The sequence below is a fragment of the Loxodonta africana genome, unplaced genomic scaffold (genome assembly GCF_030014295.1).
Source record: "Loxodonta africana isolate mLoxAfr1 unplaced genomic scaffold, mLoxAfr1.hap2 scaffold_67, whole genome shotgun sequence".
NCBI lineage: Eukaryota > Metazoa > Chordata > Mammalia > Proboscidea > Elephantidae > Loxodonta > Loxodonta africana.
In genome coordinates, this window is record NW_026975400.1 from 70,060 (window position 1) to 86,207 (window position 16,148).

A 16,148-nucleotide genomic window follows, 5' to 3' on the forward strand; every position below is an offset into this window, starting at 1 on the left:
GTATGAAAAAGAAAAAACCAAACTGTTGCTGTTGATTCCAACTCAGAGACTCTGTAAGACAGAATAGCACTGCCCCATAGAGTTTCCAAGCTGCAGGTGGTGGATTCAAACTGCTCTTCTTTTGCTTGGCTACCGTATCACTTAACCACTGTGCCATGAGGGCTCCAGAACATTAGCTTACTTAACTAATAAAAATGGTCTACCTTGAGCATATGCTCTTTTAAGAACTGTCTACATGGCATCAGATTGACAACAGCTACTGAAAAGATTAGATAGGAACCTTAAGGAGCAGTGGGTTTATGTTAATGACAGAGGAACAACTCAGAAAAGGAGGGTAAGAATGGTTGCACAACTTCAAGAATGTAGCCAGTGTTATTAAATTGTACAGGTAGAAACTGTTGAGTTGGTGTATTTTTTGCTGCATATATTCTCAACCAGAAAAAATACAGGTAATAATTAACAAAAAATGTCAAGGAGAGCTAAATATTTTGAAAATAAGACAGAGTTGCATGTGAGGGAATGAGTGGGGTGAGCTGTTTTAGATTAATAGTAAAGGCTTCTGGGAGCAGGATATTTGAGGAGATAACTGACCTATATCAAAGGAGAGAATAGCTGTATGAAGTTCTGAAGGGAGGGATATTGCCAATAAAGGAAAGAGTTGTTTCTGAGGCCCTTAAATAACCAAGTGTTTTGGCACGTTTGAGGAAGCTCAGGAAAGAAGTCATGGCTAGTGTGGAGTGAACCGAGGGAAGACTGTTAGGAAATGAGGTTAGTATGGTGAGCAAGCCCCGCATCATGAAAGACCATGGGAAGGATTTGGGAATTTTTCCTAATTGCCATGAGAAGCCACTGAAATGATGCTGTTATGTAGATTGTAAGAGGGAAGATCGGTGCATAGAGTCCAGTTTTAACCAAGAGATGATGGTGGATGTAAGGTGGAGGTAGTGAGAAGTGGATAGAGTCAGGATTTATGTTAAGGTAGTGCCAAGAGTCCAGAATATGTCAATGGATTGGATGCAAGATTTGAATAAAGGAGAGAAATCAAGGATGATTTCTAGGTTTTTGTCCTGAACGACCCAGAGGATAGTGAGAACATTTGCTGAGATAAGGAAGACTGGGAGGTAGATAAGACACTTGGACGAAGAATTTTGTTTGAACCACATTAAGTTTGAGATGCCTAGTAGACATTCAAGGGGAGATGTGAGGTCAGCCATTGGTGAAGGAACAGGGCAGAGTATGTAAATGAGGGTATCCTAGGGCGCAGGTGGAATTGACTGCCATGAATTGGCTCAGATAACCTAGACAGTGAGAAGTGATGAGTGACCAGTTACTTAAACAGGGCATGGAAATCAATGAAAAAGGTGTGGGAATGGCAGGGAAGCTAAGGTAGAGAAGTTTCTCTCTCCCTAAACCTGATTAGCTGGATTTGAAGACATCATAAGTTCCTGTATGAGAAATATCCAGCAAATTACCAGTTGATTTAATAAATTGATAACAAAGTCCACCTTTCAGCCAAAGATTGAAAAGCAAACAAACCAATTGCCATCCAGTGAATTCTAACTCTTAGCAACCCTATAGGACTGAGTAGAACTACCCCATACGGTTTCTAAGGAGCAGCTGATGAATTCAAACTGCAGACCTTTTGGTTAGCAGCTTAGCTCTTACCCACTGGACCACCAGGACTCAGACCAAGAATAACACATGTGAGGAACTTACTCCTTAGTTCAATCAAGTATGTAGAAATTGAAATTTGTAATTTTGGAGATTCCCCTCTTTTTTTTTCGAAATGGGGGGCATTGAGATGGAGGATTTTCCTATGCCCACCATCCTAAGGGATTTAATTAACCCATAGTTGAGACATTGTAAACATTTGAAGAAATTATTACCTTTGAGAAATTTGAGGGTGAGTAGGCATATCACCTGGCACCTCTTAAACTCCTTTTAAAAACCTGACTTGAAGACTCACCTGCCTTTTTGAATAAGTGCCAGCTTGAATAGGCAGGGTTCAGGGAATTGCCAACCAAAGGTATGGTTTCTCCAGAGGCCTCCAAGGGGTGTAAAAGAAGAGCGGAGCCAGACCCCGTGCTTGGGACACACCCTTGGTAGGAAATATTTGAGTGTGTGTGTGGTGAGGGAGCACTGGGTGTGGGAGAGTGGGGTGGGTGGGTAATAGGGAAATGCCTGGTTTTTTTTAAGAAACAGTTTTTTACTTTTTTTTTTTTTTTAATTACAATGAACAGTTCAGTGGAGACACATTCCTTATCTGCAGGGGCTAGTGGAAGTGCTGACAGCTGAGAATGTAGCCTGCTCCCCAAGTGCGAGTTGGCATTTTGGAGAGAAAACTTGATGTTTGGAGCACTGACTGGCCCTGCCTTTTCTAAATAATTAAGGGTGGTGGGGTGGTGGTAAGAGAAAGAGGATGGTCTATGAACACTGACCCTGGAAAATTAACTCCCGAGTGTGTGGGTTGTGGATAGCAGGAAAAGAACATCACCCGCAAATGACAGCAGTGCCTTTATTTATTTATTTATGCTTCTTTTTAGTTCTGAGTTGTTTTTAAGCCACAAATTAATGGGGCCACCATGAATTTTCAGAGAATGAGTTTTACAAAAATCTAAGTGTTTTAAATATTGCAAGGATTTACTTATATATGCTGTATATGAGAAAAGTCCTTCCAGTTATAGGGAGGAGAAAGAAAGTATATTCAGGAATTAAATTTTCACAGTTCTCTGAATTCTTATATTTCTCCTGTTGTCCATTTTTCTTTTTTTGTCCTTCATCCACCCCTTCCACCTTGACCCACTGTCTTCATCATCTAGTGCTGCCGTAACAGAAATACCATGAGTGGATGGCTTTAACCAAGAGAAATTTAATACCTCACATTGAAGTAGGCTAATAGTCCACATTCAAGGCATCAGCTCTAAGGGAAAGCTTTCTCTCTCTTTCGGCTCTGGAAGAAGGTCCTTGTCCTTAGCCTTCCCATGGTCAAGGAGCTTCTCAGGTGCAGGGACCTTGGGTCCAGAGGACATGCTCTGCTCCTGGTGCTGCTTTCTTGATAGTCTGAGGCCCCCAACTCTCTGCTTGCTTCCCTTTCGTTTTATCTCTGGAGAGATAAAAGGTGGTGCAGGCCACACCCCAGGGAAAGGTGACCTGAGTGAGGGTGGTGTTACAATCCCACCCTAATCCTCTTAAAGTAAAATTACAATCACAAAATGGAGGACAACTACACAATAGTGGGAATCATGGCCTAACCAAGTTGAGACACACATTTTTTAGGGTCATAATTCAATCCATGACACCCACCAAACCAAACTTGTCACCATCAGAGTTGATTCCAACTCATAGAGACCCTAGTTGATTCGAACTCATAGAGACCCTATAGCATAGAATAGAACTATTCCATAGAGTTTCCAAGGACTAGTTGGTGGATTCGAACTGCTGACCTTTTGGTTAGCAGCTGAGCTCTTAACCACTATGCCACCAGAGCTCCTCTTGATCCACAGTCCACCCTAATTCACCACTGTGTTAGAAACTAAGGTTTTGCTACTCTGAAATAAGAACCTTTTACTATACTTTTGTGTTAGTGGTTGCTTTTGGTACGTCTTTAAGCACTGAACAGTTACCTCATAGCCGTTAAAAACCCATTGCCACTGCGTCTATTCCAACTCATAGTGGCCCTATAGGGCAGAGCAGAACTGTGCCATAGACTTTCCAAGGAGCGCCTTGTGGATTTGAACTGATGACCTTTTGGTTAGCAGCCGTAGCTCTTAAACAGTACACCACCAGCGTGGGAGGGGTTTAATTGATAACATGATGTCTGGGCTCCAAGGGAGATGGAATGGATGTGCAGGAGAAGGGCATGCAGAGTCTGCCTGTATAGTCCCCAGAACTCTGTTCAAGATCATAACACACCTCAGTAATCACTTGAATCTAAACATACAACTTTAACAGTTGATGTAAATGACTTTACACATGAATTTTGGAACTCAACTCTTTCTCAATGGAAGTTCCTTCAACCTAGCCGTTTGTTTGTATTCCCTTAATAATTATGAAAGCTAACAATTATTGTGTTCATTCTGTGTGTAAGGCCTTTTTCTAAGTGCCTTGTGTGTTTTATTTAACCTGCGTAAGAACCTTTTGCGTAAGACCCATTTTAGAAATGGGAAACTGAGGCAGTGAGAGGTAAAGTAACGTGCCCAGATCACCCAGCTGATAAACTGAGTTAGGATTTAAACCCAGGCAGTTTGTTTCAGAATTTGCTTATGTAATCACTGTACATGACAGCAGTGAGCCCTAGTGGCTCTGTGGTTAAAGAACTTGGCTGCTAACTGAAAGGTCAGTGGTTCGAACCCACCAGCCTCTCTGTAGGAGACAGATGTGGCAGTCTGCTTCAGTGAAGACTTAGAGCCTTGGAAACCCTATGCGGCAGTTTTACTCTGTCCTTTGGGGTCACTGAGTTAGAATCGACTTGATGACAGTGGGTTTTGGCACATAATACTAATGTGCAGTGTATTCTGTATGCCGTGTATATGTTCAGAAACTAATTTTCCGAACATTTATGCCATATATAGATTACCAATCCAGTTTCCATTGTGTAGATTTTCACTCATGACGACCCCGTGAGTTTTCAGAGTAGGACTGCCCTCCATGCGGTTTTCAATAGCTGTGACTATTTGGAGGTAGATTGCCAGGCCTTTCTTCCAAGGCAACTCTGAGTGTATTTAAACTGCCAACCTTTCAGTTAGTAGCTGAGCACTTAACTCTTTGTGCCACCTAATACATATATATACTAGGAGGTTTTCCTCCTTATTTGTACTTTAACGTTTTTTAGACTCTTACGAATACTTGTTCCTGGCAGTGAACTAGATGCTAAAGAACAGAATAGGCACATGTAACCCTCTCTCACCTTCTCCCTCCCCTCTTCCACAGAGATGAAATGAAAAGGAATTAATGAAGACAGATCACTGGATTAGGGCCCATACTCCGGGCTATAACAGCATGGGGAGTTTCTCCTGTCACTTCAGTTCTTGTTCAGGAATTGGTACCTGCTTTTTGTGAATCACAAAGACCAGTGCTGTATATCAAGCCATTTAGATTTGGGGTATGGAGCAGTGATGTAAAAAAATTAAATTTTATTTTCAGAGATTTTTTCTATTAATTGTTTACATTTATTTTAATCGTGTATTCTAAAACCCCTACAAAAAGGCATGAAATAATTGTTTAAATTTTAATTCATATGGGTCAAAATGTATGTTAAACTACCTATCGTCACCTTCACAGTTGTCGTTATGTTTGAGCCAATTGTTGTGGCCACTTGTTACCAAGTATGACCTGCTTCTCCAGGGACTGATCTCTCCTGACAACATGTCCAAAATATGTGGGATGAAGCCTCGCCATTCTTGCTTCTAAGGAATATTCTGGCTGTACTTCTTTCAAGACAGATTTGTTCATTCTTTTGGCAGTCCGTGGTATATTCAATATTCTTTGCAAACACCGTAATTCAATGCCTTCAATTTTTCTTTGGTCTTCCTTATTCATTGCCCACCTTTCGTGTGCGTATGAGACGACTGAAAGCACCGTGGCTTGAGTCAGGCACACATTAGTTTTCAAGGTGACATCTGTACTTTTGAACACTTTAAGAGGCCTCTGGCAGCAGATTTGCCCAATGCAATGTGTCGTTTGATTTCTTGACTGCTGCTTCCGTGGGTGTTTATTGTGGATCCAAGTAAAAATGAAGCCCTTAATGACGTGAACATTTTCTCCGTTTATCATGATGTTGCTTATTGGTCCAGTTGTTAGGCTGTTAGTCTGTAGTCTTTGATCTTCAGCAGTAAATGCTTTAAGGCCTCTTCACTTTCAGCAAGCAAGATTGTATCATCTGCATATCTCAGGTTATTAATGAGTCTTCCTCCAATTCTGATGCCTTCTTCTTCAGACCAGCTTCTCAGATTATTTGCTCAGCATACAGGTTGAATACATATGGTGAAAGGATACAACGGTGATGCACACCTTTCTTGACTTTAAACCATGCTGTATTCCTTGTTCTGTTTAGATGACTGCCTCTTGTTCTATGTACAGGTTTCTCATAAAAACAGTTAAGTGTCCTGGAAATCTCATTCTTCCCCATGTTATCCATAATTTGTTATGAGCTGGAGTAGGTCTCAGAAATAATGTACCATTTCTTCCAGTTGGTTGTGCATGGCTGCCTACTTCCCTAGGTGGTAGCAGCTAAGGCCTGTCTCAGAAACACTCTCCTCCCCACTTAGCATGAGTTTTCACACTGCTCCATCTTCTTTCCCTTGTGTGTCTCCTGCCCTCCTCAGTGGCTGGGGAAAATGATAGTAGTCCACTGATGAGATTTATTCTTTTATTATACTTTATTTTATTATTTGTTTTTATAACATAGTTCTGTTAAAATCAAGGGTAATAAAAATGTTTGTATGATGGAAGTGGATAATCTCACCCACTGTGTCCATCTAAAGTTTCATGAGAAAACTGTGCCCACAACAGAGGGCTCCCACTCCTCTGGCTCACTGTATTTTCTCCTTGTTTATTTGCTCTTCCCTCTTTCCTGATGGATGCATGGAACCACTGAGCTTCAGGGCTCCACAATTCTGCTTTTCATACCAGTGTTACTGTAATCTTGGGTTCCTGGGCTGCCTTGCCACAGATTTACTCATTCTGTTTCTGTTAATTATTTCATTACTTAAAAATCTCTCATGAATTTTTCCAGAAGTACATTCTATTCCTCAAAAACTTGGAAGCAATGGGAAAGTATGCAAAAAAAAAACAAGAAAACATACGTAATGCATAGAATAAATTATTAACGTTCCGATATGTCTATTTTCTTGCTTATATTGGCATGTATGTGTATTAGAGCCTCTGGTTGATGCAAATGGTTAATATCTTGAGCTGCTGACAGAAAGTTGGAGTTCAGGTCCACCCAGAATTGCTATGAAAGAGAGGTCTGGCAGCCTACTTCCGAAAACTCAGCCATTGGAACCCCTATGGAGTACAGTTCTACTCTGGCACACTGGTGTCATCATGAATCAGAACTGACTCAGTGGCAACTGGTTTTATGTGTGTATTAGCACACACAGTTATGTATATTAACACAGATATTATATCCTGATATTTTCATTCAACATTAGTCTTTTCATGGTAATTTTTTTTGTTTTTTTTTAATGAGGGCATTAAATTACTTTATAATATTCTGTGTGCATGTAGTATATGTTTTTTAGCGATTTGACTATAGTTGCAATAATGTGCATGTTTCTAGTAATCTTTAAGCTATACTTACATCTTTTTAACATACATCTCTGCCATTAAATCTCTTTGTTTAAGTGTTGTTTAACACTCATTACGCCTAAGGGATGGTCTCAGAAGCAGCCCTGATCAATTTTTCTCCCTCTTACTCATGAAGCCCCTTAATGTATTTCAAGGTATCAACTACGAAGGATTTTACGTCCTTATCGTTTGTTTATTTTTCATTCAGTCAGTGTATTCCATGGGCCAGAAGTAGTCTATGTTATGCAGATACAGTGGTGAAAGGTACACACTGTCCCTGTCGTCATGAAGGGGACAACCCAGTGCAGGTGGGAGGAGCACTGGGGAAATGCAGCTGAGAGCAAGGACAGACAACCCTCCAGGAACCACACTGGACTTCAGAGAGGCTTGTTGGCTGCTGTTCACCTGGCAGGCTTCTAGATACCCGAGTACCCTTGGGCTTGGTGCCTACTCCTCTCTCTATTGACACCCTCCCTCTAGGATGCCTCAGTGAGTTTACTGCTGTCTATTTGTAGCTAAGGACGTGAGGTTTATACCTCCATCCATTCAAACTCCTCCTGGGTCCAGACTCATATATTCAAATGTCAGCCTAACTCTCTGTAATGACCTCTTTATGCATTATAATGATACATTCCTCATATGGCCATCATGAAAAGCAAACATGAAAGGAAAGCACAGGAGTGCCTGGCACCAGTGTAGGTACTCAATGAACATTAGCTGTTGGTATTATTCTTGACATCTCCGTGTGGGGTGAAGTTTTATTACCTGACATCTCCATGTGGGTATCTAACAGCTGCACCATGTTATCTAGGCTATGAAACAATTCTTGGTTCCAACCACCATTCCGTTCTTATCGATGAATTTCTCAAGGCTTCGGTGATGGGAGTGTGTGTTTTTCCACACAATGGACATGATTAGGAATGGTAGGCCAGGTCCTGCACAATAAATTGCTCCAACATTCCTATGGGTGACCATTGAGACAAGTTTCAGCCACTGAATGTAGCAAAGAATTGGAACTACTCTCAGCTGTTCATGTGACTACTCTCAATCCAGAATATCTGGTAAGTCGACTGTTAGGGATTGAATTGTGTCCCTCCAAAATGTATGTGGAAATCCTAACCCCTGTACCTGTAATTCTGACCTTGTTTGGAAATAAGGGGCCTGCTTTTATTATGTGAATGAGGTCATACCAATGTAGGGCGGGTCCTAAGCCTAACTCTTCTTAGTTATAAAAGGAGCAGAATACACACAGACACAAACGGGTGAAAAGGAAGACAGACAAAGAAGACAGATGCTTCTAGAAGGCCAGGAACACAAATGATTGCTGGCATCTACTAGAAGCTGAGGTAGACAAGGAAGGACCTCCCACTACAGCCATGCCCTGAATTCGAACTACTGCCTGCTAAACTGTGAGAAAATAAATTTCTGTCCTTTAAAAGCCATCCAGTTGTGTTATTTTTTGTTATGGAGGGACTAGGTAACTAACACACATACCCGTGCTTATAAGTTCAGCCCAGTGCAGAACAGTTTTCTTCCCTCCTTGGTCTAGCCCACCTGAACCTGCTCTTTCCCTATCAGTGTCCTTTGCTTTCACCTAAGAGCTATGACAGAGTCCGCTTGATGCTGACGCATTGAAATTTCAATTTATTTTTTATTTATGATTACTATTAATTCCAATATTTTCTACGGTTTTCAATGGAGACAGTCCTATAATCTATGAATAGCAGTTATACTTTTTTTGTATTAGCTTACACTTCCAGTGTTAAATGTTTAATAAAAATAATGATAGAAGCATCCTTATTTTATTGTTTATTAATTTTAAAGAGAATGTCCCACACGTCACCATGAACTATCATGCTAGTTGTAGTTTTCCACGTTCGGGAACTCCTTTTCTGTTCCATGTTTACTCCTAGTCCTTATCTCTCCGTGTGATTGGATTTTATCAACCTGCTTTGCCCCCATCTCTTGAGGTGAGCATATGTCTTCTCTTCTTTCACCTATGCATGTGGTGAATGAAATTACTAAATCTTTAATGTTCACTCAAATTTGTATGCCTACAATAAACCGCCTTGATCATGGCATGTTACGTGGTTTACCCTTTGCTGGATTTCCTTTGCTGGCATCTTGTGTAGGGTTTTGCATCTCAGTTACTGAGTGTGCTTGTCCTCTAACTCTTCTTCTACCTTCTTTCTCTAATTTGTTATCATTTTTAAACTAGCCATAAGGATCAAGTTAGGGGAGTGTCTCATGGTTTTCTAATCTCTGTTGACTATGTACTAGATTAAAATGACTGTTTCTTGCATGTTTGCTGGAACCTGACTGGAAACGATCTAGGTCTGCCATTTTCTTTGTAGGGAGATCTTGAACTACTGACCCATTTTATTTAGTGGTTAAAGGCCTCTTCTGGTGCTAATTTACTTGTAAAAAATTCTGATGCATGTTCTAGATTGCTCGAATCTCATCTTTAAATATTGATTATCAGGGCTTGTAGCCTCATGCAAGCCAATTAATCAATCCCAGATTTCCCCAAAGTCAGGCCCTGCAACGATTCCTGGTACCAAATTCCCTCATCTAAGACTTATTTGCAAAGAAAGAGACAACAGTATGCTATCTACGCAGTTGTGTATCCGCAGCCTTCTTGAGTCCATAACGTGAGGTTACAGTCTTCTAATACTTTTTTTGTAATTGTTCTCTTTCTTATTTTTTTTTTCCTTTTTTCACTGCCAATACCGCCCCCCCCCCAGTCTAGTAGTTTTAAAGTTGTGCGTTTCAGGTTCAAGTCTGTAATCCAGCTGGGATTCTGTGTGTGCTGCATGTGTGCATCAAAAGAACACGCTTCTAGAAGCAGTAAGCAGGCAGTGGGACTGTTGGGTGGTTGGCGGGGCGGGGGGAGGGGAGCTGCTGCCCAGAGAGGGCGTCCGAGGGAGGCAGGAGATGCCGGGCTGCCCACTGCAAGCCTGCAGACTCCAAGGGGGCGGAACCTGCGTGCGCCATGAGCCTTTTGAGACAGGCCCTAGCCCGCCCAGCCGGGTGCTAACCTCGCACCCGCCAGGCTTGCGGGTTCCCCCAGGACTAGGGGAAGCCTGAGGCCAAGGAGGGCAAGACCTAGGGTCTGGACCTGGGAACTGGTTCTGCCACGTGTGATCGCAGCACTTATGCTGGGAAGGGGGGCAGGAAGCATATCGCAACGTGCGTCCGGACGATGACCCAGAAGGGCAGGAGTTGTGGTCACCCACGGACTCTGCGTCTGCATATGGACGCCCCCCCAGGGTGCAATTCCAGGAGCACAAGGCAAAGCCACAGAGGCCACAGTGCACCTCGCCGATGCTCCCCAGGGGCATTGCCCCAAATCTGGGAAACAGTCCCTCCTCTGGGCTAGGGACTTTGTTTCCTCCATTGTCATCACTGACTGTGAGCAGACTCTTGTCTAGGCAGACTAATGAGGAGTTATCAAAATGAGCTTAAAAGTCCGGATTTGAGTTAAGGATCATAAATTAACACAGAGAAATACGACTTTAGCAATAAGTGCCTGCTTGAAGCCCAAGTTGCCTGAAAACACGGAATTTCAGTCTTTCAGCTCCTCTCCTAATCTAGGGACTAAGAACTGGATCTCACTGGAGCTCAAAGATGTGGGGCACTGGAAATACTCCTGGGTCTGTCTGCTCATGGCTGATTGCCTGATTCCCAGTTTTATTATACAGCTTAAATACAGACCAGAAGAGGAGTTTGGGGCTTGACACCTGACATCTTAACACCAGTTCCTGTTTCTTGAGGAAGGAAGAGGTAAAATAAATCAGCGTTTACTGTTTCCTTCTCCATCCCCGGAAGTCCTGATGAAGACCCTCTCAGGTAAGGACTGGCAGGGAGTGGCTTGGTTTACTATTCAACTTTGTCCTTCAGTCACTTTGTTTATGTCCTGCATGTAAACTATTGTGCATTGAGAAGCATTCTAATTCTTGTGCAGAAGGACTAGACCTCCTGCAGAATGACTATATTGTGCCTCCCTCGGGCACCCCTGTCTGCGCAGCACCCCCCAACGCCAACTGCCCAACCGCCTCTCTCCTGGCATTCTGCTTCTAGAAGCATGTTCTTTTGATGCAGAGATGCAGCACACACAGAGTCCCAGCTGGATTACAGACTTGAACCTGAAGACCTTATGCAGAATGACTATTTATGAACCACTAAGCTCAGTACTAAAGCAGGTACTTACCCCTCAGAGAAGGCCCTGGGGGAGGTTGACACCTGCATTCCCCAGCGCTCCTGCTGCTCTAGAAGTGCCTGAAATGCCTCTCTGGGAAAGGCCTTCAGAGTAGTAGGCTCATGGCCCAGGTGGGAATTCAGGCCTATTTTTCTGTTAGAACATCTCATTTCGCTCTGAAAATATTATTATCCAGTTTATTCACCAGGCATGAGTACAGACATCTCATATTTTCAAAATTAACCCCATTCTCTAATACTAATTTGCCACCAAGAGTATATTCCAAAGTTTTTCCAATAGGCTAGAAAGTCTTTGCAAAGAGGGGAGTCCTGCGCCATGTTGTGCAGTGACAACAGGGTTAGCATAATATGTTTACCGAGATACCTACCACTTTTTTTTTATTTTTTATTGTGCTTTATTTGAAACTTTACAGAGCAAATTACTTTCTTGTTCAACCATTTATACACAATTGTTTTGTGACATTGGTTGCAATATTCATGATGTGTCAATATTGTCCTCTCCTGTGCTCCAGTTCCCCGTTTCCATCCACCATGATTCCTGTTCCGTCCTGCCCTCTTTTCAGTGCTTTTGGGCTGGTTTTGTACTTTTGGTCTCATACACATGATTGAACTAAGAAACACTTTCTTCACGTGTGTTATTGTTTGTTTTATAGACCTGTCTAATCTTTGGTGGAGGGCGAACTTCCGAAGATACTTTCCACTTTGTTGCTTGCCATAATTGCTGAAATTCCAAGCCTGCCACCTGAAGAACTTCCTTTAGTGTTTCATTTAGAGCAAGTCTGGTGGCGATGAATTCTCTTAAGCGTCTTTCACCTGAGAATGTCAATATTTTTCCTTTACTCATGAAGGAAATAACAGCCTATAGAACACTGGGTTAATGTTTCTTTTCTTTCAGTGTTGAAAAAATGTTGTTTTCACAGCCTTTTGGCCTCCATGGCTTCTGATGATGAATACAGAGTCATTCCAATTGTTTCTCCTGTGTGAGATGAGTTGTTTTCTCTCTAGCTTCTTTGAAGATATTTTCTTGGTCCTTGTTATTCCACAATTGACAATGAGGCATTTGGGCGTAAAATTATGTGAGTTTAACTTGTTGGAGTTTGCATAGCTTCTTGAATCTGTAAGTTTATGTCTTTCAACAAATTGGGAAAGTGTTGAGCCAGTATTTCTTCAGATACTTTTTTCTACACCACATATTTTTTCTACACCGTATGGAATTCCAATTAATAAATGTTAGATATTTTTGAATTTTTTTGAGGCTCTGTTCATTTTTTTTCAATATTTGTTCTCTGTTTTCAGATTGGATATTTTCAATTGAACTGTTTTCATCTCACTGATCCTTTTGTCTGTCAACAGCATTCCGCTGTAGAGCTGATCAAGTGAATTTTTTATCTCTATTTTTCTGTTTTTCCTGTCTAAAATTTTCATTTGTGAATGGTTTCTATGTATTTTTCTATTTTTCTAAGTTGTGCCTGTTACTTCTTTGAGCATGGTTAAAGTAGCTTTTTAAAGTTTTTGTCTGTGATTCCAAGACTGTGTCTTACTTCAATCTTACAGAAAATGTCGATGTTGTTTGTTTTAGGAATCACTTGACCCAGTTATGTTCAGGCTGCAGGTTCTTTCCCAACTTCTGTGTGCTGTGGCTCAGATGTCAGTTCAGATTTTGAAGACTTTGCAGTGATATTTGGATGTAATCTATGGGAGTGTCACTCAGTCTGGGACCTTGTTGGTGTTCTAACCCATAATGCAGTTCTCAAAGGATTGATCTACTTCTTAGGGTCAGAGCAAAGCATATGCAACTGTGGGAGTGGGGAGGGGTATGAAAAACAACTTTATGGTATCCCTCTCTTGAGCCGCCTGGTCTCTGTCTCTCTGAGGCTCTCTGATGTCTGAGCAGCTACCTTCCTGGTCCACTGGCAAGAATGTTGGGGCTTTAATCTCTTCATTCTGCTGCGCAATTAAGTGACTGGGTCTGCGTATGAGGCCAAATAATGGTAAGATGGAGAAAATGTAACAGAGATTCCTGTACATTATTTGGTCCTTATATACTTAGGTCAGAGAGAAGGCACACTGTTTCGGGTGATACTTTGAAACAGGTATGGAGAAAAAGGCATTAACAGGTCGATAGCTGCATACTCGGTGTTACGGATTAAACTCTGTCTTCCCAAAATGTATATATCAGCTTGACTAGGCCATGCTTCTCAGTATTGTGCGATTATCCACCATTTTGTCAGCTGATGTGATTTTCCAATGTATTGTAAATCATACCTCTATGATGTTAATGATCGAGGATTTGAAGCAGTTATGTTAAGGAGGCAGGGCTCAGTCTACAAGATTAAGTTGTGTTTTAAGTCAATCTCTTTTGAGATATAAAAGAGAAAAGAGCAGAGAGACAGGGGGACCTCAGTACCACCAAGAAAGAAGTGTCAGGAGCAGTGCATCCTTTGGACCTAGGATCCCTGTGCTGAGAACCTTCTTGTCCAGGGGAAGATTGGTGACAAAGACCTTCCCCTAGGAGTGACAGAGAGAAAAAGCCTTCCCCTGGAGTTGGCACCCTGAATTTGGACTTATAGCCTTCTAGACTGTGAGGGAATAATTTTCTTTGTTAAAGTCATCCGTTTGTGGTGTTTCTGTTACAGGAGCACTGGATATCTAAGACGCTAGGTACCAGGAGATGTACATTTCCCAGCTCTTTCACTCCCAGGGACACTATGACTAAGTAGCCAATGCCATAAATCCATGCGAGCAGACTGTTCTGATTACTGCTTTGACTCTACTGTCTGTTATGGTAACCACACCCACCTTGTCTTTGTTGATTGAGTGCTACCATTTGGCTGCTACCACCATGGGGTCCAGTCAACTGCATTGTAGTCAGGTGTCTTAATTCAGTTAGGGCAGTTCTCACTGTGGACTCTTACTTACATAAAATAGCAACCACAGAAGTCTTCAATAATGCTGGGGCTTGCTTCCCAAATTTGTACCTTACTGCTATGGTAAAAAGAGAGCCCTCTGGGCACTCCGTGTGTGGGTCTGTGGGTCCAGCCTAATAAATCCATTCTAACATGCCAATTTCCCTCAGCCTTTGGATACCTTCTCCTACAGTATACAATGGCAGATCTGCCATTTCCACTTGATTTATTTTAGGCCACCACTTAATCCATGCTTCAGTAAACCAGCCAAATAAACTATGAGATCCTTTTCTAACCTCTCAAGCTGAAACACTGAGTGAAGAATCTATGCTTCCTGGGCCTATATCAATAAACTCAGACTAATCCACCTTTATGTTGCTTGCACCGTTATCCCACACCCATAATAGCCATTCCCACACATATTCACCAGGTTTCTGTATGTATATATTAGAAAAATCAAGCAGTTCTTTTGGAGTTTAGCATAGCTTTTCCTGGGTCACACTTCATAGCTCACCTTTTGGGGCTTGTTGGGACTGAAGCCTAGGTATAGGTCTAGAAGGAAAAATGGGCAGTGGCAGTGGGATGTTCAGCCGTGTCTTATAAGGCATCTGCCTAAGGTGATGCCCCAGGCAATGCCCCAGACACCACCCCAGGAGACAACTCAAACAAGACACTTCAGGCACAGCTGGGGTAATCTCATCAGATGGAGGTGGAAGGGATAATTGTTTTACTGGGAAGGGTGCCTTAGCAGGCAAAGTTAGAGAATCTCTTCAGATGGAGTAAGAGGTCTGGTTCTGTTAGGAAGAGCGATTCAACAGAAATTGGAGGTTCATTGTCCCCCACTTCCTGACTATCTGCCCATATGTCCTCATCCCAAGTTTCAGGATCCCATTTCTTCCCAATCAGTGCCCTTACTTTAACTTCAGAAACCATTTGAGGTTGGATATTCAACTGGCGCTTTAATTCAGTCACTCTTATGATAAGAATCTGAGTTTATTTTTGGCAGCATTAGCCTTGTTACTATAAGAAATACGGTTTTCTTTCTGGGCACAAGTGGCAGCTTTCAGGTCTTGTATGTGGTGCTTGAGCTTTGAGTCCTTTTCTTTCATTCACCAGTGTGGCTAGCAAAAGCAGGACCAACCAAGCAGCTTCCTTATTATTCTTATTCTGACAAAATTATAGAAAAGTATCAAATATGTAATCAGGCAGAGCCTTGTCTCTCACAAATATTTGATCCAGTGGTAGTAGTATTTTGCGTATTTCTATTGTCACCTCCCACCATGGATTAGCAATAGCCTGTTTACTACTGGAGGCAGTCATCAGTGCCTTTAAGATTAGCCAGACTTGAGAATCAATTCAGAAAACTCGTCCTTAAGATTTGGTTCCTCTGGAACCACTGTAGGTACCAAATATCTTAGCCTGGGATCTCTAGAGATGCAAAACTGGTGAACAGAATATATATATACACACATATATATGAAAAAAAAAAAAGAGTGTGTGTATATATATACGTGTGTGTATATATATATATATATAAATTTTTTTTTTTTTATATGGAAACCCTAGTCGCATAATGGTTAATAGCTATAGCTGCTAACCAAAAGGTTAGCATTTCGAATCCACCAGGCGCTCCTTGGGAACTCTGTGGGCCAGTTCTGCTCTGTCCTGTAGGGTCACTATGAGTTGGAACCGACTCGACGGCAATGGGTATACACACACACACACACACACACACAC

The 16,148-nt window shown here is 41.9% G+C and overlaps 1 long non-coding RNA gene across 9 annotated transcripts in view; it reads left to right on the forward strand.

Annotated features, from left to right (window-relative positions):
* The window catches only part of LOC135229951 (uncharacterized), a 200,155-nt gene that overhangs the window by 21,512 nt on the left and 162,495 nt on the right, over positions 1–16,148 (forward strand). For all 9 annotated transcript variants that reach the window (XR_010320620.1, XR_010320623.1, XR_010320619.1 and 6 more), the window contains one exon: positions 10,989–11,136. This is a non-coding gene — a long non-coding RNA (uncharacterized LOC135229951). The remainder of the gene's footprint in view (positions 1–10,988; positions 11,137–16,148) is intronic.